The sequence below is a fragment of the Oncorhynchus mykiss genome, chromosome 15, assembly GCF_057628025.1.
Source record: "Oncorhynchus mykiss isolate SJ-2025 chromosome 15, ASM5762802v1, whole genome shotgun sequence".
NCBI classification, from domain to species: Eukaryota; Metazoa; Chordata; class Actinopteri; order Salmoniformes; family Salmonidae; genus Oncorhynchus; species Oncorhynchus mykiss.
In genome coordinates, this window is record NC_143036.1 from 75,820,001 (window position 1) to 75,847,500 (window position 27,500).

Genomic DNA, 27,500 nt, shown 5'->3' on the forward strand with positions numbered 1-27,500 from the left:
CTCAATGTCAACAGTGAAGAGGCGACTCCGAGATGCTGTCCTTCTAGGCAGAGTTCCTCTGTCCAGTGTCTGTGTTCTTTTGCCCATCTTAATCTTTTATTTTTATTGGCCAGTCTGAGATATGGATTTTTCTTTGCAACTCTGCCTAGAAGGCCAGCATCCCGGAGTCGCCTCTTCACTGTTGACGTTGAGACTGGTGTTTTGCTATTTAATGAAGCTGCACTGTATTTCTGATCAATATAATGTTATTTTAATATACAAAACAATGAGCTTTTCTTTAAAAAAAAACAAGGACATTTCTAAGTGACCACAAACTTTTGAACGGTACGCTGTGTCTGTCATTTACCCAAGAGTTTCCTTTATTTTGGCAGGTACCAGTATGTGAGTTTATGTTTTGTTTACTGAGTGTATTGGCAGCTAGCTAGTCTCCACACACTACAGTTACTCATACTATAGCTCCTAGATCCTAACATAGCTCCTAGTTCCTACTATAGCTCCTAGATCCTAACATAGCTCCTAGTTCCTAACATAGCTCCTAGTTCCTACTATAGCTCCTAGATCCTAACATAGCTCCTAGTTCCTAACATAGCTCCTAGTTCCTACTATAACTCCTAGTTCCTACTATAACTCCTAGTTCCTACTATAGCTCCTAGGTCCTACTATAGCTCCTAGTTTTACTCCTATCTCTCTACTCCTATCTCTCTAGGTCTATCTCTCTAGTCCTGTCTCTCTAGTCCTATCTCTCTAGTCCTATCTCTCTAGTCCTATCTCTCTACCCCTATCTCTCTAGTCCTATCTCTCTAGTCCTGTCTCTCTACTCCTATCTCTCTACTCCTGTCTCTCTACTCATATCTCTCTACTCCTATCTCTCTAGTCCTATCTCTCTACTCCTGTCTCTCTAGTCCTATCTCTCTAGTCCTATCTCTCTGGTCCTATCTCTCTACTCCTATCTCTCTAGTCCTGTCTCTCTAGTCCTATCTCTCTAGTCCTATCTCTCTGGTCCTATCTCTCTACTCCTATCTCTCTACTCCTGTCTCTCTACTCCTATCTCTCTAGTCCTGTCTCTCTAGTCCTATCTCTCTAGTCCTATCTCTCTGGTCCTATCTCTCTACTCCTATCTCTCTACTCCTGTCTCTCTACTCATATCTCTCTACTCCTATCTCTCTAGTCCTATCTCTCTACTCCTGTCTCTCTAGTCCTATCTCTCTAGTCCTATCTCTCTGGTCCTATCTCTCTACTCCTATCTCTCTACTCCTGTCTCTCTAGTCCTATCTCTCTAGTCCTATCTCTCTGGTCCTATCTCTCTACTCCTATCTCTCTACTCCTATCTCTCTACTCCTGTCTCTCTACTCATGTCTCTCTACTCCTATCTCTCTGGTCCTGTCTCTCTACTCCTGTCTCTCTAGTCCTGTCTCTCTACTCCTATCTCTCTAGTCCTATCTCTCTACTCCTATCTCTCTACTCCTATCTCTCTGGTCCTATCTCTCTACTCCTATCTCTCTAGTCCTATCTCTCTACTCCTTTCTCTCTAGTCCTATCTCTATAGTCCTGTCTCTCTACTCCTATCTCTCTACTCCTGTCTGTCTACTCCTGTCTCTCTACTCATGTCTCTCTACTCATGTCTCTCTACTCCTATCTCTCTACTCCTGTCTCTCTAGTCCTATCTCTCTAGTCCTATCTCTCTAGTCCTATCTCTCTAGTCCTATCTCTCTACTCATATCTCTCTAGTCCTATCTCTCTAGTCCTATCTCTCTAGTCCTATCTCTCTACTCATCTCTCTAGTCCTATCTCTCTACTCCTATCTCTCTACTCCTATCTCTCTAGTCCTATCTCTCTACTCATATCTCTCTAGTCCTATCTCTCTAGTCCTATCTCTCTACTCCTGTCTCTCTACTCATGTCTCTCTACTCATGTCTCTCTACTCCTATCTCTCTACTCCTGTCTCTCTAGTCCTATCTCTCTAGTCCTATCTCTCTAGTCCTATCTCTCTAGTCCTATCTCTCTACTCATATCTCTCTAGTCCTATCTCTCTAGTCCTATCTCTCTAGTCCTATCTCTCTACTCATCTCTCTAGTCCTATCTCTCTACTCCTATCTCTCTACTCCTATCTCTCTAGTCCTATCTCTCTACTCATATCTCTCTAGTCCTATCTCTCTAGTCCTATCTCTCTACTCCTATCTCTCTAGTCCTATCTCTCTAGTCCTATCTCTCTAGCTCCAGTTTCTCTCCGCTCCTTTGTGTGGATACCCTCTATAATTGATAGTTGGAGCTGCAGGCTGCCTTCCCTTTGTTAGCATGGCTGCTTTGTTCCAAGCAGCAACACACTGTACAGACGTTATTGACTCAGGAGGCGAGGCCAGGGTTTCATCTCATTACATCCGTATGGCCATGTGTGTGTATATAATACTATCTACTGACTGACATGAAGAGGGGAAGAGGACAGCTGGGGTGACTGACTGGAGGGGGTGTTTGTTTACTGCTGTGATATTAGTGAGAAAGGTGTCACACACACACACACACACACACGCACACACACATGCACACACACACACACGCACACACACGCACAAGTATCACCGTACGCGTTAGTACAAGGTATGTGCTGACAGCAAGCTTGTGGTTGGAGGAATGAGGGGAATGACGGAGGAGTGGGGAGGAGGATGAGAGCAGGAGAAGAGGTGTGACTGTCCCTCCACTCACCAGCACGCAGGCCACATTGACACCGAATATTTCTGTCTTGGAAGGGCCGGGTGTGGGGAGTGATCGACTGTGGTATAAAAAGCCTTCTGAGAATATAGACGACTTTAGCGCCATAGAGCCTGACCTCCAAACCTGTCAACCAACCAAACAACTTCTGATCTGGAAAATAAAAACAGTGTTCAAGAGCGCATCTGGGGTCACATGACTGTTTCCAAATCCTGTCCTTTTACATGTTTGTTTACACTTCGTCAGCCATTTTATAGCTCCCTGGTTAAAGGGTTCAAGTCAGAGATCTACGTCCTGTTTAAAATGGAAGGGGAAGAGAAGCAGAGGGAAGAGGAGAGCGTTCACAGAGGTCTGGAACACTCTCTGAGGAGGTTGAGGTCAGTACAGAGGTCTGGAACACTCTCTGAGGAGGTTGAGGTCAGTACAGAGGTCTGGAACACTCTCTGAGGAGGTTGAGGTCAGTACAGAGGTCTGGAACACTCTCTGAGGAGATGAGGTCAGTACAGAGGTCTGGAACACTCTCTGAGGAGGTTGAGGTCAGTACAGAGGTCTGGAACACTCTCTGAGGAGGTGGAGGTCAGTACAGAGGTCTGGTACACTCTCTGAGGAGGTTGAGGTCAGTACAGAGGTCTGGAACACTCTCTGATGAGGTTGAGGTCAGTACAGAGGTCTGGAACACTCTCTGATGGGGTTGAGGTCAGTACAGAGGTCTGGGACACTCTCTGAGGAGGTTGAGGTCAGTACAGAGGTCTGGAACACTCTCTGAGGAGGTTGAGGTCAGTACAGAGGTCTGGAACACTCTCGGAGGAGGTTGAGGTCAGTACAGAAAACAGTGAAACCGGAGAGGCAGTTAGACTTCCTTGTGGACCCCAGGAAGAGTAGCTGCTGCTTCTGGGTAATGGGGATCCTAATGAATAAATAAACAAAAAACAGACAAACAGGCTGGTAGACAAACAGGCAGTCAGACAAACAGGCTGGTGGACAAACAGGCAGTCAGACAAACAGGCAGTCAGACAAACAAGCAGTCAGACAAACAGGAAGTCAGACAAACAGGCTGGTAGACAAACGGGCAGTCAGACAAACAGGAAGTCAGACAAACAGGCTGGTAGACAAACAGGCTGCTAGACAAACAGGCAGTCAGACAAACAGGCTGGTAGACAAACAGGCTGGTAGAAAAACAGGCAGTCAGACAAACAGGCTGGTAGACAAACAACAAGTCAGACAAACAGGCTGGTAGACAAACAGGCAGTCAGACAAACAGGCTGGTAGACAAACAGGCAGTCAGACAAACAGGCTGCTAGACAAACAGGCAGTCAGACAAACAGGCTGGTGGACAAACAGGCAGTCAGACAAACAGGAAGTCAGACAAACAGGCTGGTAGACAAACAGGCAGTCAGACAAACAGGAAGTCAGACAAACAGGCTGGTAGACAAACAGGCTGCTAGACAAACAGGCTGGTAGACAAACAGGCAGTCAGACAAACAGGAAGTCAGACAAACAGGCTGGTAGACAAACAGGCTGCTAGACAAACAGGCAGTCAGACAAACAGGCTGGTAGACAAACAGGCTGGTAGAAAAACAGGCAGTCAGACAAACAGGCTGGTAGACAAACAGCAAGTCAGACAAACAGGCTGGTAGACAAACAGGCAGTCAGACAAACAGGCTGGTAGACAAACAGGCAGTCAGACAAACAGGCTGGTAGACAAACAGGCAGTCAGACAAACAGGCTGGTAGACAAACAGGCAGTCAGACAAACAGGCTGGTAGACAAACAGGAAGTCAGACAAACAGGCTGGTAGACAAACAGGCTGGTAGACAAACAGGCTGGTAGACAAACAGGCTGGTAGACAGACAAAAAGACAGGAGTGTATTACACACACACCTGTCTAGAATAACAGTCTGGACCGTATCATCACACACCTGTCTAGAAAAACAGACAGTCTGGACCTTATCATCACACACCTGTCTAGAATAACAGTCTGGACCATATCATCACACACCAGTCTAGAATAACAGTCTGGACCGTATCATCACACACCTGTCTAGAATAACAGTCTGGACCGTATCATCACACACCTGTCTAGAACAACAGTCTGGACCGTATCATCACAGACCTGTCTAGAATAACAGTCTGGACCTTATTATCACAGACCTGTCTAGAATAACAGTCTGGACCGTATCATCACACACCTGTCTAGAATAACAGTCTGGACCGTATCATCACACACCTGTCTAGAATAACAGTCTGGACCGTATCATCACACACCTGTCTAGAACAACAGTCTGGACCGTATCATCACAGACCTGTCTAGAATAACAGACAGTCTGGACCTTATCATCACAGACCTGTCTAGAACAACAGTCTGGACCGTATCATCACAGACCTGTCTAGAATAACAGTCTGGACCGTATCATCACAGACCTGTCTAGAATAACAGTCTGGACCGTATCATCACACACCTGTCTAGAATAACAGTCTGGACCTTATCATCACAGACCTGTCTAGAACAACAGTCTGGACCGTATCATCACACACCTGTCTAGAACAACAGACTGGACCGTATCATCACAGACCTGTCTAGAATAACAGACAGTCTGGACCGTATCATCACAGACCTGTCTAGAATAATAGTCTGGACCGTATCATCACACACCTGTCTAGAATAACAGTCTGGACCGTATCATCACAGACCTGTCTAGAACAACAGACTGGACCGTATCCTCACACACCTGTCTAGAACAACAGACAGTGTGGACCGTATCATCACACACCTGTCTAGAACAACAGTCTGGACCGTGTCATCACACACCTGTCTAGAATAACAGTCTGGACCGTATCATCACACACCTGTCTAGAACAACAGTCTGGACCGTATCATCACAAACCTGTCTAGAACAACAGTCTGGACCGTATCATCACACACCTGTCTAGAATAACAGTCTGGACCGTATCATCACACACCTGTCTAGAATAACAGTCTGGACCTTATCATCACACACCTGTCTAGAATAACAGTCTGGACCGTATCCTCACAGATCTGTCTAGAATAACAGTCTGGACCGTATCATCACACACCTGTCTAGAATAACAGTCTGGACCGTATCATCACAGACCTGTCTAGAATAACAGTCTGGACCGTATCATCACAGACCTGTCTAGAACAACAGTCTGGACCGTATCATCACAGACCTGTCTAGAATAACAGACAGTCTGGACCGTATCATCACACACCTGTCTAGAATAACAGTCTGGACCGTATCATCACACACCTGTCTAGAATAACAGTCTGAAACGTATCATCACACACCTGTCTAGAACAACAGTCTGGACCGTATCATCACAGACCTGTCTAGAATAACAGACAGTCTGGACCTTATCATCACAGACCTGTCTAGAACAACAGTCTGGACCGTATCATCACAGACCTGTCTAGAATAACAGTCTGGACCGTATCATAACAGACCTGTCTAGAATAACAGTCTGGACCGTATCATCACACACCTGTCTAGAATAACAGTCTGGACCTTATCATCACAGACCTGTCTAGAACAACAGTCTGGACCGTATCATCACACACCTGTCTAGAACAACAGACTGGACCGTATCATCACAGACCTGTCTAGAATAACAGACAGTCTGGACCGTATCATCACAGACCTGTCTAGAATAACAGTCTGGACCGTATCATCACACACCTGTCTAGAATAACAGTCTGGACCGTATCATCACAGACCTGTCTAGAACAACAGACTGGACCGTATCCTCACACACCTGTCTAGAACAACAGACAGTGTGGACCGTATCATCAAACACCTGTCTAGAACAACAGTCTGGACCGTGTCATCACACACCTGTCTAGAATAACAGTCTGGACCGTATCATCACACACCTGTCTAGAACAACAGTCTGGACCGTATTATCACACACCTGTCTAGAACAACAGTCTGGACCGTATCATCACACACCTGTCTAGAATAACAGTCTGGACCGTATCATCACACACCTGTCTAGAATAACAGTCTGGACCGTATCCTCACAGACCTGTCTAGAATAACAGTCTGGACCGTATCATCACACACCTGTCTAGAATAACAGTCTGGACCGTATCATCACAGACCTGTCTAGAATAACAGTCTGGACCGTATCATCACAGACCTGTCTAGAACAACAGTCTGGACCGTATCCTCACAGACCTGTCTAGAATAACAGACTGGACCGTATCATCACACACCTGTCTAGAATAACAGTCTGGACCGTATCCTCACAGACCTGTCTAGAATAACAGTCTGGACCGTATCATCACACACCTGTCTAGAATAACAGTCTGGACCGTATCATCACAGACCTGTCTAGAATAACAGTCTGGACCGTATCATCACAGACCTGTCTAGAACAACAGTCTGGACCGTATCCTCACAGACCTGTCTAGAATAACAGACTGGACCGTATCATCACACACCTGTCTAGAATAACAATCTGGACCGTATCCTCACAGACCTGTCTAGAATAACAGTCTGGACCGTATCATCACACACCTGTCTAGAACAACAGTCTGGACCGTATCATCACACACCTGTCTAGAACAACAGTCTGGACCGTGTCATCACACACCTGTCTAGAATAACAGTCTGGACCGTATCATCACACACCTGTCTAGAACAACAGTCTGGACCGTATCATCACACACCTGTCTAGAACAACAGTCTGGACCGTATCATCACACACCTGTCTAGAATAACAGTCTGGACCGTATCATCACACACCTGTCTAAAATAACAGTCTGGACCTTATCATCACACACCTGTCTAGAATAACAGTCTGGACCGTATCCTCACAGACCTGTCTAGAATAACAGTCTGGACCGTATCATCACACACCTGTCTAGAATAACAGTCTGGACCGTATCATCACAGACCTGTCTAGAATAACAGTCTGGACCGTATCATCACAGACCTGTCTAGAACAACAGTCTGGACCGTATCCTCACAGACCTGTCTAGAATAACAGACTGGACCGTATCATCACACACCTGTCTAGAATAACAGTCTGGACCGTATCCTCACAGACCTGTCTAGAATAACAGTCTGGACCGTATCATCACACACCTGTCTAGAACAACAGTCTGGACCGTATCATCACACACCTGTCTAGAATAACAGTCTGGACCGTATCATCACACACCTGTCTAGAATAACAGTCTGGACCGTATCATCACAGACCTGTCTAGAATAACAGTCTAGACCGTATCATCACAGACCTGTCTAGAACAACAGTCTGGACCGTATCCTCACAGACCTGTCTAGAATAACAGACTGGACCGTATCATCACACACCTGTCTAGAATAACAGTCTGGACCGTATCCTCACAGACCTGTCTAGAATAACAGTCTGGACCGTATCATCACACACCTGTCTAGAACAACAGTCTGGACCGTATCATCACACACCTGTCTAGAATAACAGTCTGGAACGTATCATCACACACCTGTCTAGAACAACAGTCTGGACCGTATCATCACAGACCTGTCTAGAATAACAGTCTGGACCTTATTATCACAGACCTGTCTAGAACAACAGTCTGGACCGTATCATCACAGACCTGTCTAGAATAACAGTCTGGACCGTATCATCACAGACCTGTCTAGAACAACAGTCTGGACCGTATCCTCACAGACCTGTCTAGAATAACAGACTGGACCGTATCATCACACACCTGTCTAGAATAACAGTCTGGACCGTATCATCACACACCTGTCTAGAATAACAGTCTGGACCGTATCATCACACACCTGTCTAGAATAACAGTCTGGACCGTATCCTCACAGACCTGTCTAGAATAACAGTCTGGACCGTATCATCACACACCTGTCTAGAATAACAGTCTGGACCGTATCATCACAGACCTGTCTAGAATAACAGTCTGGACCGTATCATCACAGACCTGTCTAGAACAACAGTCTGGACCGTATCATCACAGACCTGTCTAGAATAACAGACTGGACCGTATCATCACACACCTGTCTAGAATAACAGTCTGGACCGTATCCTCACAGACCTGTCTAGAATAACAGTCTGGACCGTATCATCACACACCTGTCTAGAATAACAGTCTGGACCGTATCATCACAGACCTGTCTAGAATAACAGTCTGGACCGTATCATCACAGACCTGTCTAGAACAACAGTCTGGACCGTATCCTCACAGACCTGTCTAGAATAACAGACTGGACCGTATCATCACACACCTGTCTAGAATAACAATCTGGACCGTATCCTCACAGACCTGTCTAGAATAACAGTCTGGACCGTATCATCACACACCTGTCTAGAACAACAGTCTGGACCGTATCATCACACACCTGTCTAGAACAACAGTCTGGACCGTGTCATCACACACCTGTCTAGAATAACAGTCTGGACCGTATCATCACACACCTGTCTAGAACAACAGTCTGGACCGTATCATCACACACCTGTCTAGAACAACAGTCTGGACCGTATCATCACACACCTGTCTAGAATAACAGTCTGGACCGTATCATCACACACCTGTCTAAAATAACAGTCTGGACCTTATCATCACACACCTGTCTAGAATAACAGTCTGGACCGTATCCTCACAGACCTGTCTAGAATAACAGTCTGGACCGTATCATCACACACCTGTCTAGAATAACAGTCTGGACCGTATCATCACAGACCTGTCTAGAATAACAGTCTGGACCGTATCATCACAGACCTGTCTAGAACAACAGTCTGGACCGTATCCTCACAGACCTGTCTAGAATAACAGACTGGACCGTATCATCACACACCTGTCTAGAATAACAGTCTGGACCGTATCCTCACAGACCTGTCTAGAATAACAGTCTGGACCGTATCATCACACACCTGTCTAGAACAACAGTCTGGACCGTATCATCACACACCTGTCTAGAATAACAGTCTGGACCGTATCATCACACACCTGTCTAGAATAACAGTCTGGACCGTATCATCACAGACCTGTCTAGAATAACAGTCTAGACCGTATCATCACAGACCTGTCTAGAACAACAGTCTGGACCGTATCCTCACAGACCTGTCTAGAATAACAGACTGGACCGTATCATCACACACCTGTCTAGAATAACAGTCTGGACCGTATCCTCACAGACCTGTCTAGAATAACAGTCTGGACCGTATCATCACACACCTGTCTAGAACAACAGTCTGGACCGTATCATCACACACCTGTCTAGAATAACAGTCTGGAACGTATCATCACACACCTGTCTAGAACAACAGTCTGGACCGTATCATCACAGACCTGTCTAGAATAACAGTCTGGAACTTATTATCACAGACCTGTCTAGAACAACAGTCTGGACCGTATCCTCACAGACCTGTCTAGAATAACAGTCTGGACCGTATCATCACACACCTGTCTAGAATAACAGTCTGGACCTTATTATCACAGACCTGTCTAGAATAACAGACTGGACCGTATCATCACACACCTGTCTAGAATAACAGTCTGGACCGTATCATCACACACCTGTCTAGAATAACAGTCTGGACCGTATCATCACACACCTGTCTAGAATAACAGTCTGGACCGTATCATCACACACCTGTCTAGAACAACAGTCTGGACCTTATTATCACACACCTGTCTAGAATAACAGTCTGGACCGTATCATCACACACCTGTCTAGAATAACAGTCTGGACCGTATCATCACAGACCTGTCTAGAATAACAGTCTGGACCGTATCATCACACACCTGTCTAGAATAACAGTCTGGACCGTATCATCACACACCTGTCTAGAATAACAGTCTGGACCGTATCATCACACACCTGTCTAGAATAACAGTCTGGACCGTATCATCACACACCTGTCTAGAACAACAGACTGGACCGTATCATCACACACCTGTCTAGAATAACAGACAGTCTGGACCGTATCATCACAGACCTGTCTAGAATAACAGTCTGGACCGTATCATCACACACCTGTCTAGAATAACAGTCTGGACCGTATCATCACAGACCTGTCTAGAACAACAGACTGGACCGTATCCTCACACACCTGTCTAGAACAACAGACAGTGTGGACCGTATCATCACACACCTGTCTAGAACAACAGTCTGGACCGTGTCATCACACACCTGTCTAGAATAACAGTCTGGACCGTATCATCACACACCTGTCTAGAACAACAGTCTGGACCGTATCATCACACACCTGTCTAGAACAACAGTCTGGACCGTATCATCACACACCTGTCTAGAATAACAGTCTGGACCGTATCATCACACACCTGTCTAGAATAACAGTCTGGACCTTATCATCACACACCTGTCTAGAATAACAGTCTGGACCGTATCCTCACAGATCTGTCTAGAATAACAGTCTGGACCGTATCATCACACACCTGTCTAGAATAACAGTCTGGACCGTATCATCACAGACCTGTCTAGAATAACAGTCTGGACCGTATCATCACAGACCTGTCTAGAACAACAGTTTGGACCGTATCATCACAGACCTGTCTAGAATAACAGACAGTCTGGACCGTATCATCACACACCTGTCTAGAATAACAGTCTGGACCGTATCATCACACACCTGTCTAGAATAACAGTCTGGAACGTATCATCACACACCTGTCTAGAACAACAGTCTGGACCGTATCATCACAGACCTGTCTAGAATAACAGACAGTCTGGACCTTATCATCACAGACCTGTCTAGAACAACAGTCTGGACCGTATCATCACAGACCTGTCTAGAATAACAGTCTGGACCGTATCATAACAGACCTGTCTAGAATAACAGTCTGGACCGTATCATCACACACCTGTCTAGAATAACAGTCTGGACCTTATCATCACAGACCTGTCTAGAACAACAGTCTGGACCGTATCATCACACACCTGTCTAGAACAACAGACTGGACCGTATCATCACAGACCTGTCTAGAATAACAGACAGTCTGGACCTTATCATCACAGACCTGTCTAGAACAACAGTCTGGACCGTATCATCACAGACCTGTCTAGAATAACAGTCTGGACCGTATCATAACAGACCTGTCTAGAATAACAGTCTGGACCGTATCATCACACACCTGTCTAGAATAACAGTCTGGACCTTATCATCACAGACCTGTCTAGAACAACAGTCTGGACCGTATCATCACACACCTGTCTAGAACAACAGACTGGACCGTATCATCACAGACCTGTCTAGAATAACAGACAGTCTGGACCGTATCATCACAGACCTGTCTAGAATAACAGTCTGGACCGTATCATCACACACCTGTCTAAAATAACAGTCTGGACCGTATCATCACAGACCTGTCTAGAACAACAGACTGGACCGTATCCTCACACACCTGTCTAGAACAACAGACAGTGTGGACCGTATCATCACACACCTGTCTAGAACAACAGTCTGGACCGTGTCATCACACACCTGTCTAGAATAACAGTCTGGACCGTATCATCACACACCTGTCTAGAACAACAGTCTGGACCGTATCATCACACACCTGTCTAGAACAACAGTCTGGACCGTATCATCACACACCTGTCTAGAATAACAGTCTGGACCGTATCATCACACACCTGTCTAGAATAACAGTCTGGACCTTATCATCACACACCTGTCTAGAATAACAGTCTGGACCGTATCCTCACAGACCTGTCTAGAATAACAGTCTGGACCGTATCATCACACACCTGTCTAGAATAACAGTCTGGACCGTATCATCACAGACCTGTCTAGAATAACAGTCTGGACCGTATCATCACAGACCTGTCTAGAACAACAGTCTGGACCGTATCCTCACAGACCTGTCTAGAATAACAGACTGGACCGTATCATCACACACCTGTCTAGAATAACAGTCTGGACCGTATCCTCACAGACCTGTCTAGAATAACAGTCTGGACCGTATCATCACACACCTGTCTAGAACAACAGTCTGGACCGTATCATCACACACCTGTCTAGAATAACAGTCTGGACCGTATCATCACACACCTGTCTAGAATAACAGTCTGGACCGTATCATCACAGACCTGTCTAGAATAACAGTCTGGACCGTATCATCACAGACCTGTCTAGAACAACAGTCTGGACCGTATCCTCACAGACCTGTCTAGAATAACAGACTGGACCGTATCATCACACACCTGTCTAGAATAACAGTCTGGACCGTATCCTCACAGACCTGTCTAGAATAACAGTCTGGACCGTATCATCACACACCTGTCTAGAACAACAGTCTGGACCGTATCATCACACACTTGTCTAGAACAACAGTCTGGACCGTGTCATCACACACCTGTCTAGAATAACAGTCTGGACCGTATCATCACACACCTGTCTAGAACAACAGTCTGGACCGTATCATCACACACCTGTCTAGAACAACAGTCTGGACCGTATCATCACACACCTGTCTAGAATAACAGTCTGGACCGTATCATCACACACCTGTCTAGAATAACAGTCTGGACCTTATCATCACACACCTGTCTAGAATAACAGTCTGGACCGTATCCTCACAGATCTGTCTAGAATAACAGTCTGGACCGTATCATCACACACCTGTCTAGAATAACAGTCTGGACCGTATCATCACAGACCTGTCTAGAATAACAGTCTGGACCGTATCATCACAGACCTGTCTAGAACAACAGTCTGGACCGTATCATCACAGACCTGTCTAGAATAACAGACAGTCTGGACCGTATCATCACACACCTGTCTAGAATAACAGTCTGGACCGTATCATCACACACCTGTCTAGAATAACAGTCTGGAACGTATCATCACACACCTGTCTAGAACAACAGTCTGGACCGTATCATCACAGACCTGTCTAGAATAACAGACAGTCTGGACCTTATCATCACAGACCTGTCTAGAACAACAGTCTGGACCGTATCATCACAGACCTGTCTAGAATAACAGTCTGGACCGTATCATAACAGACCTGTCTAGAATAACAGTCTGGACCGTATCATCACACACCTGTCTAGAATAACAGTCTGGACCTTATCATCACAGACCTGTCTAGAACAACAGTCTGGACCGTATCATCACACACCTGTCTAGAACAACAGACTGGACCGTATCATCACAGACCTGTCTAGAATAACAGACAGTCTGGACCTTATCATCACAGACCTGTCTAGAACAACAGTCTGGACCGTATCATCACAGACCTGTCTAGAATAACAGTCTGGACCGTATCATAACAGACCTGTCTAGAATAACAGTCTGGACCGTATCATCACACACCTGTCTAGAATAACAGTCTGGACCTTATCATCACAGACCTGTCTAGAACAACAGTCTGGACCGTATCATCACACACCTGTCTAGAACAACAGACTGGACCGTATCATCACAGACCTGTCTAGAATAACAGACAGTCTGGACCGTATCATCACAGACCTGTCTAGAATAACAGTCTGGACCGTATCATCACACACCTGTCTAGAATAACAGTCTGGACCGTATCATCACAGACCTGTCTAGAACAACAGACTGGACCGTATCCTCACACACCTGTCTAGAACAACAGACAGTGTGGACCGTATCATCACACACCTGTCTAGAACAACAGTCTGGACCGTGTCATCACACACCTGTCTAGAATAACAGTCTGGACCGTATCATCACACACCTGTCTAGAACAACAGTCTGGACCGTATCATCACACACCTGTCTAGAACAACAGTCTGGACCGTATCATCACACACCTGTCTAGAATAACAGTCTGGACCGTATCATCACACACCTGTCTAGAATAACAGTCTGGACCTTATCATCACACACCTGTCTAGAATAACAGTCTGGACCGTATCCTCACAGACCTGTCTAGAATAACAGTCTGGACCGTATCATCACACACCTGTCTAGAATAACAGTCTGGACCGTATCATCACAGACCTGTCTAGAATAACAGTCTGGACCGTATCATCACAGACCTGTCTAGAACAACAGTCTGGACCGTATCCTCACAGACCTGTCTAGAATAACAGACTGGACCGTATCATCACACACCTGTCTAGAATAACAGTCTGGACCGTATCCTCACAGACCTGTCTAGAATAACAGTCTGGACCGTATCATCACACACCTGTCTAGAACAACAGTCTGGACCGTATCATCACACACCTGTCTAGAATAACAGTCTGGACCGTATCATCACACACCTGTCTAGAATAACAGTCTGGACCGTATCATCACAGACCTGTCTAGAATAACAGTCTGGACCGTATCATCACAGACCTGTCTAGAACAACAGTCTGGACCGTATCCTCACAGACCTGTCTAGAATAACAGACTGGACCGTATCATCACACACCTGTCTAGAATAACAGTCTGGACCGTATCCTCACAGACCTGTCTAGAATAACAGTCTGGACCGTATCATCACACACCTGTCTAGAACAACAGTCTGGACCGTATCATCACACACCTGTCTAGAACAACAGTCTGGACCGTGTCATCACACACCTGTCTAGAATAACAGTCTGGACCGTATCATCACACACCTGTCTAGAACAACAGTCTGGACCGTATCATCACACACCTGTCTAGAACAACAGTCTGGACCGTATCATCACACACCTGTCTAGAATAACAGTCTGGACCGTATCATCACACACCTGTCTAGAATAACAGTCTGGACCTTATCATCACACACCTGTCTAGAATAACAGTCTGGACCGTATCCTCACAGACCTGTCTAGAATAACAGTCTGGACCGTATCATCACAGACCTGTCTAGAACAACAGTCTGGACCGTATCCTCACAGACCTGTCTAGAATAACAGACTGGACCGTATCATCACACACCTGTCTAGAATAACAGTCTGGACCGTATCCTCACAGACCTGTCTAGAATAACAGTCTGGACCGTATCATCACACACCTGTCTAGAACAACAGTCTGGACCGTATCATCACACACCTGTCTAGAATAACAGTCTGGACCGTATCATCACACACCTGTCTAGAATAACAGTCTGGACCGTATCATCACAGACCTGTCTAGAATAACAGTCTGGACCGTATCATCACAGACCTGTCTAGAACAACAGTCTGGACCGTATCCTCACAGACCTGTCTAGAATAACAGACTGGACCGTATCATCACACACCTGTCTAGAATAACAGTCTGGACCGTATCCTCACAGACCTGTCTAGAATAACAGTCTGGACCGTATCATCACACACCTGTCTAGAACAACAGTCTGGACCGTATCATCACACACCTGTCTAGAACAACAGTCTGGACCGTGTCATCACACACCTGTCTAGAATAACAGTCTGGACCGTATCATCACACACCTGTCTAGAACAACAGTCTGGACGGTATCATCACACACCTGTCTAGAACAATAGTCTGGACCGTATCATCACACACCTGTCTAGAATAACAGTCTGGACCGTATCATCACACACCTGTCTAGAATAACAGTCTGGACCTTATCATCACACACCTGTCTAGAATAACAGTCTGGACCGTATCCTCACAGACCTGTCTAGAATAACAGTCTGGACCGTATCATCACACACCTGTCTAGAATAACAGTCTGGACCGTATCATCACAGACCTGTCTAGAATAACAGTCTGGACCGTATCATCACAGACCTGTCTAGAACAACAGTCTGGACCGTATCCTCACAGACCTGTCTAGAATAACAGACTGGACCGTATCATCACACACCTGTCTAGAATAACAGTCTGGACCGTATCCTCACAGACCTGTCTAGAATAACAGTCTGGACCGTATCATCACACACCTGTCTAGAACAACAGTCTGGACCGTATCATCACACACCTGTCTAGAATAACAGTCTGGACCGTATCATCACACACCTGTCTAGAATAACAGTCTGGACCGTATCATCACAGACCTGTCTAGAATAACAGTCTGGACCGTATCATCACAGACCTGTCTAGAACAACAGTCTGGACCGTATCCTCACAGACCTGTCTAGAATAACAGACTGGACCGTATCATCACACACCTGTCTAGAATAACAGTCTGGACCGTATCCTCACAGACCTGTCTAGAATAACAGTCTGGACCGTATCATCACACACCTGTCTAGAACAACAGTCTGGACCGTATCATCACACACCTGTCTAGAATAACAGTCTGGACCGTATCATCACACACCTGTCTAGAACAACAGTCTGGACCGTATCATCACAGACCTGTCTAGAATAACAGTCTGGACCTTATTATCACAGACCTGTCTAGAACAACAGTCTGGACCGTATCCTCACAGACCTGTCTAGAATAACAGTCTGGACCGTATCATCACACACCTGTCTAGAACAACAGTCTGGACCGTATCATCACAGACCTGTCTAGAATAACAGTCTGGACCTTATTATCACAGACCTGTCTAGAATAACAGACTGGACCGTATCATCACACACCTGTCTAGAATAACAGTCTGGACCGTATCATCACACACCTGTCTAGAATAACAGTCTGGACCGTATCATCACACACCTGTCTAGAATAACAGTCTGGACCGTATCATCACACACCTGTCTAGAACAACAGTCTGGACCTTATTATCACACACCTGTCTAGAATAACAGTCTGGACCGTATCATCACACACCTGTCTAGAATAACAGTCTGGACCGTATCATCACACACCTGTCTAGAACAACAGTCTGGACCGTATCACCACAGGATGAGGGTCTTCTCAGTCAGGTTGAGACTGGTCTTCTACTATTGATTTAATGTATTGTTATTCTCATTAACATTGTTGTTGTAGCTGGTGTTAATGGTAATCCAATTTCAACTACTATTATTACTACTGATGTCTTATTGATGCTGGTACCACCATTGTTGTCATATGTAGACCAACACAATGGAAGTCGTTTAACTGGCCGTGTCAATAAAGTCTACTGAATTAAGAGAAGATGGAGGTAAAACTAGAGAGAGGAGAGATGTGTTGGATAATGTTGCTGTCTGCTTGTGGTCTGGTGTTCAGGGTGGAGAGGTAGTAACATCTCTGCTTGTGGTCTGGTGTTCAGGGTGGAGAGGTAGTACCATCTCTGCTTGTGGTCTGGTGTTCAGGGTGGAGAGGTAGTAACATCTCTGCTTGTGGTCTGGTGTTCAGGGTGGAGAGGTAGTACCATCTCTGCTTGTGGTCTGGTGTTCAGGGTGGACAGACAGTAACATCTCTGCTTGTGGCCTGGTGTTCAGGGTGGACAGACAGTAACATCTCTGCTTGTGGTCTGGTGTTCAGGGTGGAGAGGCAGTAACATCTCTGCTTGTGGCCTGGTGTTCAGGGTGGAGAGGCAGTAACATCTCTGCTTGTGGCCTGGTGTTCAGGGTGGAGAGGTAGTAACATCTCTGCTTGTGGCCTGGTGTTCAGGGTGACAGGTAGTAACATCTCTGCTTGTGGTCTGGTGTTCAGGGTGGAGAGGCAGTAACATCTCTGCTTGTGGCCTGGTGTTCAGGGTGGAGAGGCAGTAACATATCTAATGATGGCACTAACACCTCCAGAGGGACACTGCAGGTTAAGGAGCCAATCTGGATGTTTTCTCCATCCCTCCCAAGAGAGCTATTAGCACTAAGTCTCTCCCTCTCGCCAGAGGAGTGATATACAGTAACCTAACCATGGTTGTAGTAAATGACTCTAAGACAGTAAGGATCGTCCACGAGAGTTACAATCCGTCACTTCAGACATTTCAGCGTTTGCAGTCTGTCTGTAAATGTAGACCAGAATATTCCACCTAGCCCTCTGACCTACCCTCTCTCATCTCTGTCACTGGGGTCAGGGGTCAGAGGTCAGGGGGTATTTATATTTGGAGGTTTTTGAGACGCTTCAGAGAAATGGGAAGCTCTTCGACTGAAATAGGTGAACTCTTCGACTGCGGTGACACTGTCCTCGGAAGGCAGTTGTCAAGGGTCAGGGGTCAACAGGAAGGAGTATTTACAGACTGAATTTGAAGGAAAGGTACCTGTCCTATAATGGTGGAGGGTTTCCTCGTTCTGCTGTTGACTGATGTGCTCTCCGTCTCCCGTCACCTGACTGCAGGGTCAGGGGTCAACAGGAGTATTTATAGTTGAAGGTAAAGGTCAACAGGTCGTACCACTGTGCCTGTCCTAAAATGGCTTCTCAGAGTCGGTTTGGAGAAACGCTCTGGATGCTCTCCCTAACTCCTGTTATCAAATCAAGTCAAAGTGTATTTGTCACGTGCTCCGAATACAACAGGTGTGGTAGACCTTACCGAATACAACAGGTGTAGTAGACCTTACCGAATACAACAGGTGTAGTAGACCTTACCGAATACAACAGGTGTAGAAGACCTTACCGAATACAACAGGTGTAGTAGACCTCACCGAATACAACAGGTGTAGTAGATCTTACCGAATACAACAGGTGTAGTAGACCTTACCGAATACAACAGGTGTAGTAGACCTTACCGAATACAACAGGTGTAGTAGACCTTACCGAATACAACAGGTGTAGTAGACCTTACCGAATACAACAGGTGTAGTAGACCTTATAAAGTTAAATGCTTACCTAACCAACAGAGCTATTTTTAAGGAAAAAAATAGGTATTAGGTAAACAATAGATAAAGAAAGAAATTAAAATTAAAAATTAAATTTAAAAAAAACAGTAGTGAGGCTCTATACAGGGTATTACGGTACAGAGTCAATGTGGAGGCTATATACAGGGTATTACGGTACAGAGTCAATGTGGAGGCTATATACAGGGTATTACGGTACAGAGTCAATGTGGAGGCTATATACAGGGTATTACGGTACAGAGTCAATGTGGAGGCTATATACAGGGTATTACGGTACAGAGTCAATGTGGAGGCTATATACAGGGTATTACGGTACAGAGTCAATGTGGAGGCTATATACAGGGTATTACGGTACAGAGTCAATGTGGAGGCTATATACAGGGTATTACGGTACAGAGTCAATGTGGAGGCTATATACAGGTGGTACCAGTACAGAGTCAATGTGGAGGCTATATACAGGGGGTACCGGTACAGAGTCAATGTGGAGGCTCTATACAGGTGGTACCGGTACAGAGTCAATGTGGAGGCTATATACAGGGGGTACCGGTACAGAGTCAATGTGGAGGCTCTATACAGGGTATTACGGTACAGAGTCAATGTGGAGGCTCTATACAGGGTATTACGGTACAGAGTCAATGTGGAGGCTATATACAGGTGGTACCGGTACAGAGTCAATGTGGAGGCTATATACAGGGTATTACGGTACAGAGTCAATGTGGAGGCTATATACAGGGGGTACCAGTACAGAGTCAATGTGGAGGCTCTATACAGGGTATTACGGTACAGAGTCAATGTGGAGGCTATATACAGGGTATTACGGTACAGAGTCAATGTGGAGGCTATATACAGGGTATTACGGTACAGAGTCAATGTGGAGGCTATATACAGGTGGTACCGGTACAGAGTCAATGTGGAGGCTCTATACAAGGGGTACCAGTACAGAGTCAATGTGGAGGCTATATACAGGTGGTACTGGTACAGAGTCAATGTGGACTCTGTATAGAACAGGTGGTACTGGTACAGAGTCAATGTGGAGGCTATATACAGGTGGTACCAGTACAGAGTCAATGTGGAGGCTCGATACAGGGGGTACCGGTACAGAGTCAATGTGGAGGCTCTATACAGGTGGTACTGGTACAGAGTCAATGTGGAGGCTATATACAGGGTATTACGGTACAGAGTCAATGTGGAGGCTATATGCAGGGTATTACGGTACAGAGTCAATGTGGAGGCTATATACAGGGTATTACGGTACAGAGTCAATGTGGAGGCTATATACAGGGGGTACCAGTACAGAGTCAATGTGGAGGCTATATACAGGTGGTACTGGTACAGAGTCAATGTGGAGGCTATATACAGGTGGTACTGGTACAGAGTCAATGTGGAGGCTATATACAGGGGGTACCAGTACAGAGTCAATGTGGAGGCTATATACAGGGGGTACTGGTACAGAGTCAATGTGGAGGCTATATACAGGGGGTACCGGTACAGAGTCAATGTGGAGGCTATATACAGGTGGTACCTGTACAGAGTCAATGTGGAGGCTATATACAGGTGGTACCAGTACAGAGTCAATGTGGAGGCTATATACAGGTGGTACCAGTACAGAGTCAATGTGGAGGCTATATACAGGTGGTACTGGTACAGAGTCAATGTGGAGGCTATATACAGGGGGTACCAGTACAGAGTCAATGTGGAGGCTATATACAGGTGGTACCAGTACAGAGTCAATGTGGAGGCAATATACAGGTGGTACCAGTACAGAGTCAATGTGGAGGCAATATACAGGTGGTACCAGTACAGAGTCAATGTGGATGCTATATACAGGGGTACCGGTACAGAGTCAATGTGGAGGCTATATACAGGTGGTACCGGTACAGAGTCAATGTGGAGACTATATACAGGTGGTACCGGTACAGAGTCAATGTGGAGGCTATATACAGGTGGTACCAGTACAGAGTCAATGTGGAGGCTATATACAGGGGTACCAGTACAGAGTCAATGTGGAGGCTATATACAGGTGGTACCAGTACAGAGTCAATGTGGAGGCTATATACAGGTGGTACCAGTACAGAGTCAATCTGGAGGCTATATACAGGTGGTACCAGTACAGAGTCAATGTGGAGGCTATATACAGTTGGTACCAGTACAGAGTCAATGTGGAGGCTCTATACAAGGGGTACCAGTACAGAGTCAATGTGGAGGCTATATACAGGTGGTACCAGTACAGAGTCAATGTGGATGTTATATACAGGTGGTACCAGTACAGAGTCAATGTGGAGGCTATATACAGGTGGTACCAGTACAGAGTCAATGTGGAGGCTATATACAGGTGGTACCAGTACAGAGTCAATGTGGATGTTATATACAGGTGGTACCAGTACAGAGTCAATGTGGAGGCTATATACAGGTGGTACCAGTACAGAGTCAATGTGGAGGCTATATACAGGAGGTACCAGTACAGAGTCAATGTGGAGGCTATATACAGGTGGGACCAGTACAGAGTCAATGTGGAGGCAATATACAGGTGGGACCAGTACAGAGTCAATGTGGAGGCTATATACAGGTGGGACCAGTACAGAGTCAATGTGGAGGCTATATACAGGTGGGACCAGTACAGAGTCAATGTGGAGGCTATATACAGGTGGTACCAGTACAGAGTCAATGTGGAGGCTATATACAGGTGGGACCAGTACAGAGTCAATGTGGAGGCAATATACAGGGGGTACCAGTACAGAGTCAATGTGGAGGCTATATACAGGGGGTACCGGTACAGAGTCAATGTGGAGGCTATATACAGGGGGTACCGGTACAGAGTCAATGTGGAGGCTATATACAGGGGGTACCAGTACAGAGTCAATGTGGAGGCTATATACAGGGGGTACCAGTACAGAGTCAATGTGGAGGCTATATACAGGGGGTACCGGTACAGAGTCAATGTGGAGGCTCTATACAGGTGGTACCGGTACAGAGTCAATGTGGAGGCTATATACAGGGGGTACCGGTACAGAGTCAATGTGGAGGCTCTATACAGGTGGTACCAGTACAGAGTCAATGTGGAGGCTATATACAGGGGGTACCGGTACAGAGTCAATGTGCGGGGGCACCGGTTGGTCGGGCTAATTTTCCTCCGTTAAAGTACTAAGAGAGAGAGTGGAGAAGTTCAGCTGTGTGTTCATCAGACCGCTCACATCAGCACAGCTTCACACTGTCAGCCAATCAGCATCCAGAGCTGGCCCCTCCAACACACACTGTCAGCCTATCAGCATCGATGAAGGGGAGGAGCCTGTGTGGCCATTCAGAGGGTGGATGGGTGAAGCTGAAGATTGAAGTGCCTTTAAACAGGGAACGTTCTGAGGTGTCAGGCACAGCGGTTTGAGTGAGTCAAGACCACTAACACTGCTGGATTTCCTGTGTGTATCCAGAACGACCCACCACCCAAAGGACATCCAGACAATTGGACACAACTGTGGGAAGCATTGGGGTCAACATGGACCAGCATCCCTGTGGAACGCTTTCGACACCTTGTAGAGTCCATGACCTGACGAGTTGAAGCTGCTCTGAGGGGAAAAGGGGGGCTGGTGAGGGGGAGGTTTATGTTTTGTCTACCATATGCTCGACAGAATAACACAGTGGGATCAGTCTTCTTTAAGACTGCAGTAGGATCAGTCTTCTTCAAGACTGCAGTAGGATCATTCTTCTTTAAAACTGGAGTAGGATCAGTCTTCTTTACGGCTGCAGTAGGATCAGTCTTCTTTAAGACTGCAGTAGGATCAGTCTTCTTTAAGACTGCAGTAGGATCAGTCTTCTTCAAGACTGCAGTGGGATCAGTCTTCTTTAAGACTGCAGTAGGATCAGTCTTCTTTAAGACTGCAGTAGGATCAGTCTTCTTTAAGACTGGAGTAGGATCAGTCTTCTTTAAGACTGCAGTAGGATCAGTCTTCTTTAAGACTGCAGTAGGATCAGTCTTCTTTACGGCTGCAGTAGGATCAGTCTTCTTTAAGACTGCAGTAGGATCAGTCTTCTTTACGGCTGCAGTAGGATCAGTCTTCTTTAAGACTGCAGTAGGATCAGTCTTCTTTAAGAATGCAGTAGGATCAGTCTTCTTTAAGACTGCAGTAGGTTCAGTCTTCTTTAAGAATGCAGTAGGATCAGTCTTCTTTAAGACTGCAGTAGGATCAGTCTTCTTTAAGACTGCAGTAGGATCAGTCTTCTTTAAGACTGCAGTAGGATCAGTCTTCTTTACGGCTGCAGTAGGTTCAGTCTTCTTTAAGACTGGAGTAGGATCAGTCTTCTTTAAGACTGCAGTAGGATCAGTCTTCTTTACGGCTGCAGTAGGTTCAGTCTTCTTTAAGACTGGAGTAGGATCAGTCTTCTTTAAGACTGCAGTAGGATCAGTCTTCTTTAAGACTGCAGTAGGATCAGTCTTCTTTAAGACTGCAGTAGGATCAGTCTTCTTTAAGACTGCAGTAGGATCAGTCTTCTTTAAGACTGCAGTAGGATCAGTCTTCTTTACGGCTGCAGTAGGATCAGTCTTCTTTAAGACTGCAGTAGGATCAGTCTTCTTTAAGACTGCAGTAGGATCAGTCTTCTTCAAGACTGCAGTAGGATGGATAAGTAGTGATATTTAATAAGGTTTATCAAGACTGCAGTAGGATGGAAAACAGTGATATTTAATAAGGTTTCAAGTTGACATAATCAGACAGTCAGAAAGTCAGTGGGGTGTGTGTTGGGGGCTCAGTGTGTCAGAGAGCTACCACTCTCTCCCCAGAAACACAGACCTGTTTTCCTTCCTATCCCTCCAAGGTAGAATCCCCACAGTGCTTACCTCTGTCTGTCTGAACCGCAGGGTAGCCTGACTAGCCAGACCCCCCTCCTCTCTCCTATCCCGCCAAGGTAGAATCCCCACAGTGCTTACCTCTCTGTATGTCTGAACAACAGGGTAGCCTGACTAGCCAGACCTCTCTCCATCTCTATGTTTCTTATCTCTCTCCTTCCCTCTTTTAGTAATCTGATATCTTTCTCTCTCCTTCCCTCTCTCAGTAATCTGATCTCTCTCTCTCATTCCCTCTTTTAGTAATCTGATATCTCTCTCTCTCTCCATCCCTCTCTCAGTACTCTGATCTCTCTCTCTCATTCCCTCTTTTAGTAATCTGATATCTCTCTCTCTCCTTCCCTCTCTTAGTAATCTGATATCTCTCTCTCCTTCCCTCTCTCAGTACTCTGATATCTCTCTCTCCTTCCCTCTCCCAGTACTCTGATATCTCTCTCTCCTTCCCTCTCTCAGTAATCTGATATCTCTCTCTAATTAATCTAATATCTCTCTCTCCTTCCCTCTCTCAGTAATCTGATATCTCTCTCTAATTAATCTAATATCTCTCTCTCCTTCCCTCTCTCAGTATTCTGATATCTCTCTCTCCTTCCCTCTCTCAGTACTCTGATATCTCTCTCTCCTTCCCTCCCTCAGTACTCTGATATCTCTCTCTCCTTCCCTCCCTCAGTACTCTGATATCTCTCTCTCCTTCCCTCCCTCAGTACTCTGATATCTCTCTCTCCTTCCCTCTCTCAGTAATCTGATATCTCTCTCTCCTTCCCTCTCCCAGTACTCTGATATCTCTCTCTAATTAATCTAATATCTCTCTCTCCTTCCCTCTCTCAGTACTCTGATATCTCTCTCTAATTAATCTAATATCTCTCTCTCCTTCCCTCTCTCAGTAATCTGATATCTCTCTCTCCTTCCCTCCCTCAGTACTCTGATATCTCTCTCTCCTTCCCTCTCTCAGTACTCTGATATATCTCTCTCCTTCCCTCTCTCAGTACTCTGATATCTCTCTCTCCTTCCCTCCCTCAGTACTCTGATATCTCTCTCTCCTTCCCTCTCTTAGTACTCTGATATCTCTCTCTCCTTCCCTCTCTCAGTACTCTGATATCTCTCTCTCCTTCCCTCTCTTAGTACTCTGATATCTCTCTCTCCTTCCCTCTCTCAGTACTCTGATATCTCTCTCTCCTTCCCTCCCTCAGTACTCTGATATCTCTCTCTCCTTCCCTCTCTCAGTACTCTGATATCTCTCTCTAATTAATCTAATATCTCTCCCTCTCTCAGTAATCTGATATCTCTCTCTAATTAATCTAATATCTCTCCCTCTCTCAGTAATCTGATATCTCTCTCTAATTAATCTAATATCTCTCCCTCTCTCAGTAATCTGATATCTCTCTCTAATTAATCTAATATCTCTCCCTCTCCCAGTACTCTGATATCTCTCTCTAATTAATCTAATATCTCTCCCTCTCCCAGTACTCTGATATCTCTCTCTAATTAATCTAATATCTCTCCCTCTCCCAGTACTCTGATATCTCTCTCTAATGAATCTAATATCTCTCCCTCTCTCAGTAATCTGATATCTCTCTCTAATTAATCTAATATCTCTCCCTCTCTCAGTAATCTGATATCTCTCTCTAATTAATCTAATATCTCTCTCTCCTTCCCTCTCTCAGTACTCTGATATCTCTCTCTCCTTCCCTCTCTCAGTACTCTGATATCTCTCTCTCCTTCCCTCCCTCAGTACTCTGATATCTCTCTCTCCTTCCCTCTCTTAGTACTCTGATATCTCTCTCTCCTTCCCTCTCCCAGTACTCTGATATCTCTCTCTCCTTCCCTCTCTCAGTAATCTGATATCTCTCTCTAATTAATCTAATATCTCTCCCTCTCCCAGTACTCTGATATCTCTCTCTCCTTCCCTCCCTCAGTAATCTGATATCTCTCTCTAATTAATCTAATATCTCTCCCTCTCCCAGTACTCTGATATCAACTCAAAGGGCTTCATTGGCATGGGGAAACATGTGAAATAGATAATAAACAAAAGTGAAATAATCAATCAAAAATGAACAGCTAACATTTCTCAGAAGTTTCAATACAGAGTAGTAACAATGTACAAATAGTTAAAGTACAAAAGGGAAAATAAATAAGCATAAATATGGGTTGTATTTACAATGGTGTTTGTTCTTCACTGGTTGACCTTTTCTTGTGGCAACAGGTCACAAATTCACTAACTGTAAGCATCAGCTGTCAGAGCAGCTTACCGATCACTGTACCTGTACACAGCCCATCTGTAAATAGCCCAACCAACTACCTCATCCCCACATTGTTATTTTTATTTGCTCTTTTGCACCCCAGTATCTCTACTTGCACATCTATCACTCCAGTGTTAACGCTAAATTGTAATTATTTCGCCACTATGGTCTATTTATTGCCTTACCTCCCTAATCTTATTACATTTGCACACACTGTACATAGAGTTTTCTATTGTGTTATTGACTGTATGTTTGTTTATCCCATGTGTAACTCTGTGTTGTTGTTTTCGTCGCACTGCTTTGCTTTATCTTGGCCAGGTGGCAGTTGTAAATAGTTGTAAATGAGAACTTGTTCTCAACTGGCCTACCTGGTTGAATAAAGGTGTTCTCAACTGGCCTACCTGGTTAAATAAAGGTGTTCTCAACTGGCCTACCTGGTTAAATAAAGGTGAAAAAAACTAACAAATTTATTGCTGCTGTTTTGTCACACTGTAGTATTTCACCCAATAGCTCGCTCTCTCACCTTCCTTCTTTCTCTCTCCTCCCTTATCTTCCATTCCCTCTTTCCACATCCATTTCTTCTGCCTTTTCTCTTCAGTTGTCTCTTCCTCCTTTCTCTCCACCTCCTCTCTCAGACAGAGCTGGCAGGGGCCAGTCCCTTTGGAGGGGGAGCGTGTTTGTGGAAACTGCCAAAACCCACACTACTATCATTCATGTAGTAAGATGACCTTAGGGCTATTTCTGATCAACTGAGACACACTTCCTTCTGACTGGCCCCGCTCAGCCTTCATCACTAGAGTGGTGGCTGGCCCCGCTCTGCCTTCATCACTAGAGTGGTGACTGGCCTCGATCTGCCTTCATCACTAGAGTGGTGACTGGCCCCTCTCTGCCTTCATCACTAGAGTGGTGACTGGCACCTCTCTGCCTTCATCACTAGAGTGGTGACCGGCCCCTCTCTGTCTTCATCACTAGAGTGGTGACTGGCCCCTCTCTGCCTTCATCACTAGAGTGGTGACTGGCCCCTCCCTGTCTTCATTACTAGAGTGGTGACTGGCCCCTCCCGGTCGTCATCACTAGAGTGGTGACTGGCCCCTCCCGGTCGTCATCACTAGAGTGGTGACTGGCCCCGCTCGGCCTTCATCA

The 27,500-nt window shown here is 45.6% G+C and overlaps 1 protein-coding gene across 1 annotated transcript in view; it reads left to right on the plus strand.

Moving 5' to 3' along the window:
* Window positions 1–27,500, plus strand: part of LOC110514055 (leucine-rich repeat and transmembrane domain-containing protein 2) — a 65,363-nt gene that overhangs the window by 2,971 nt on the left and 34,892 nt on the right. The gene's annotated exons all lie outside the window — the stretch shown is intronic.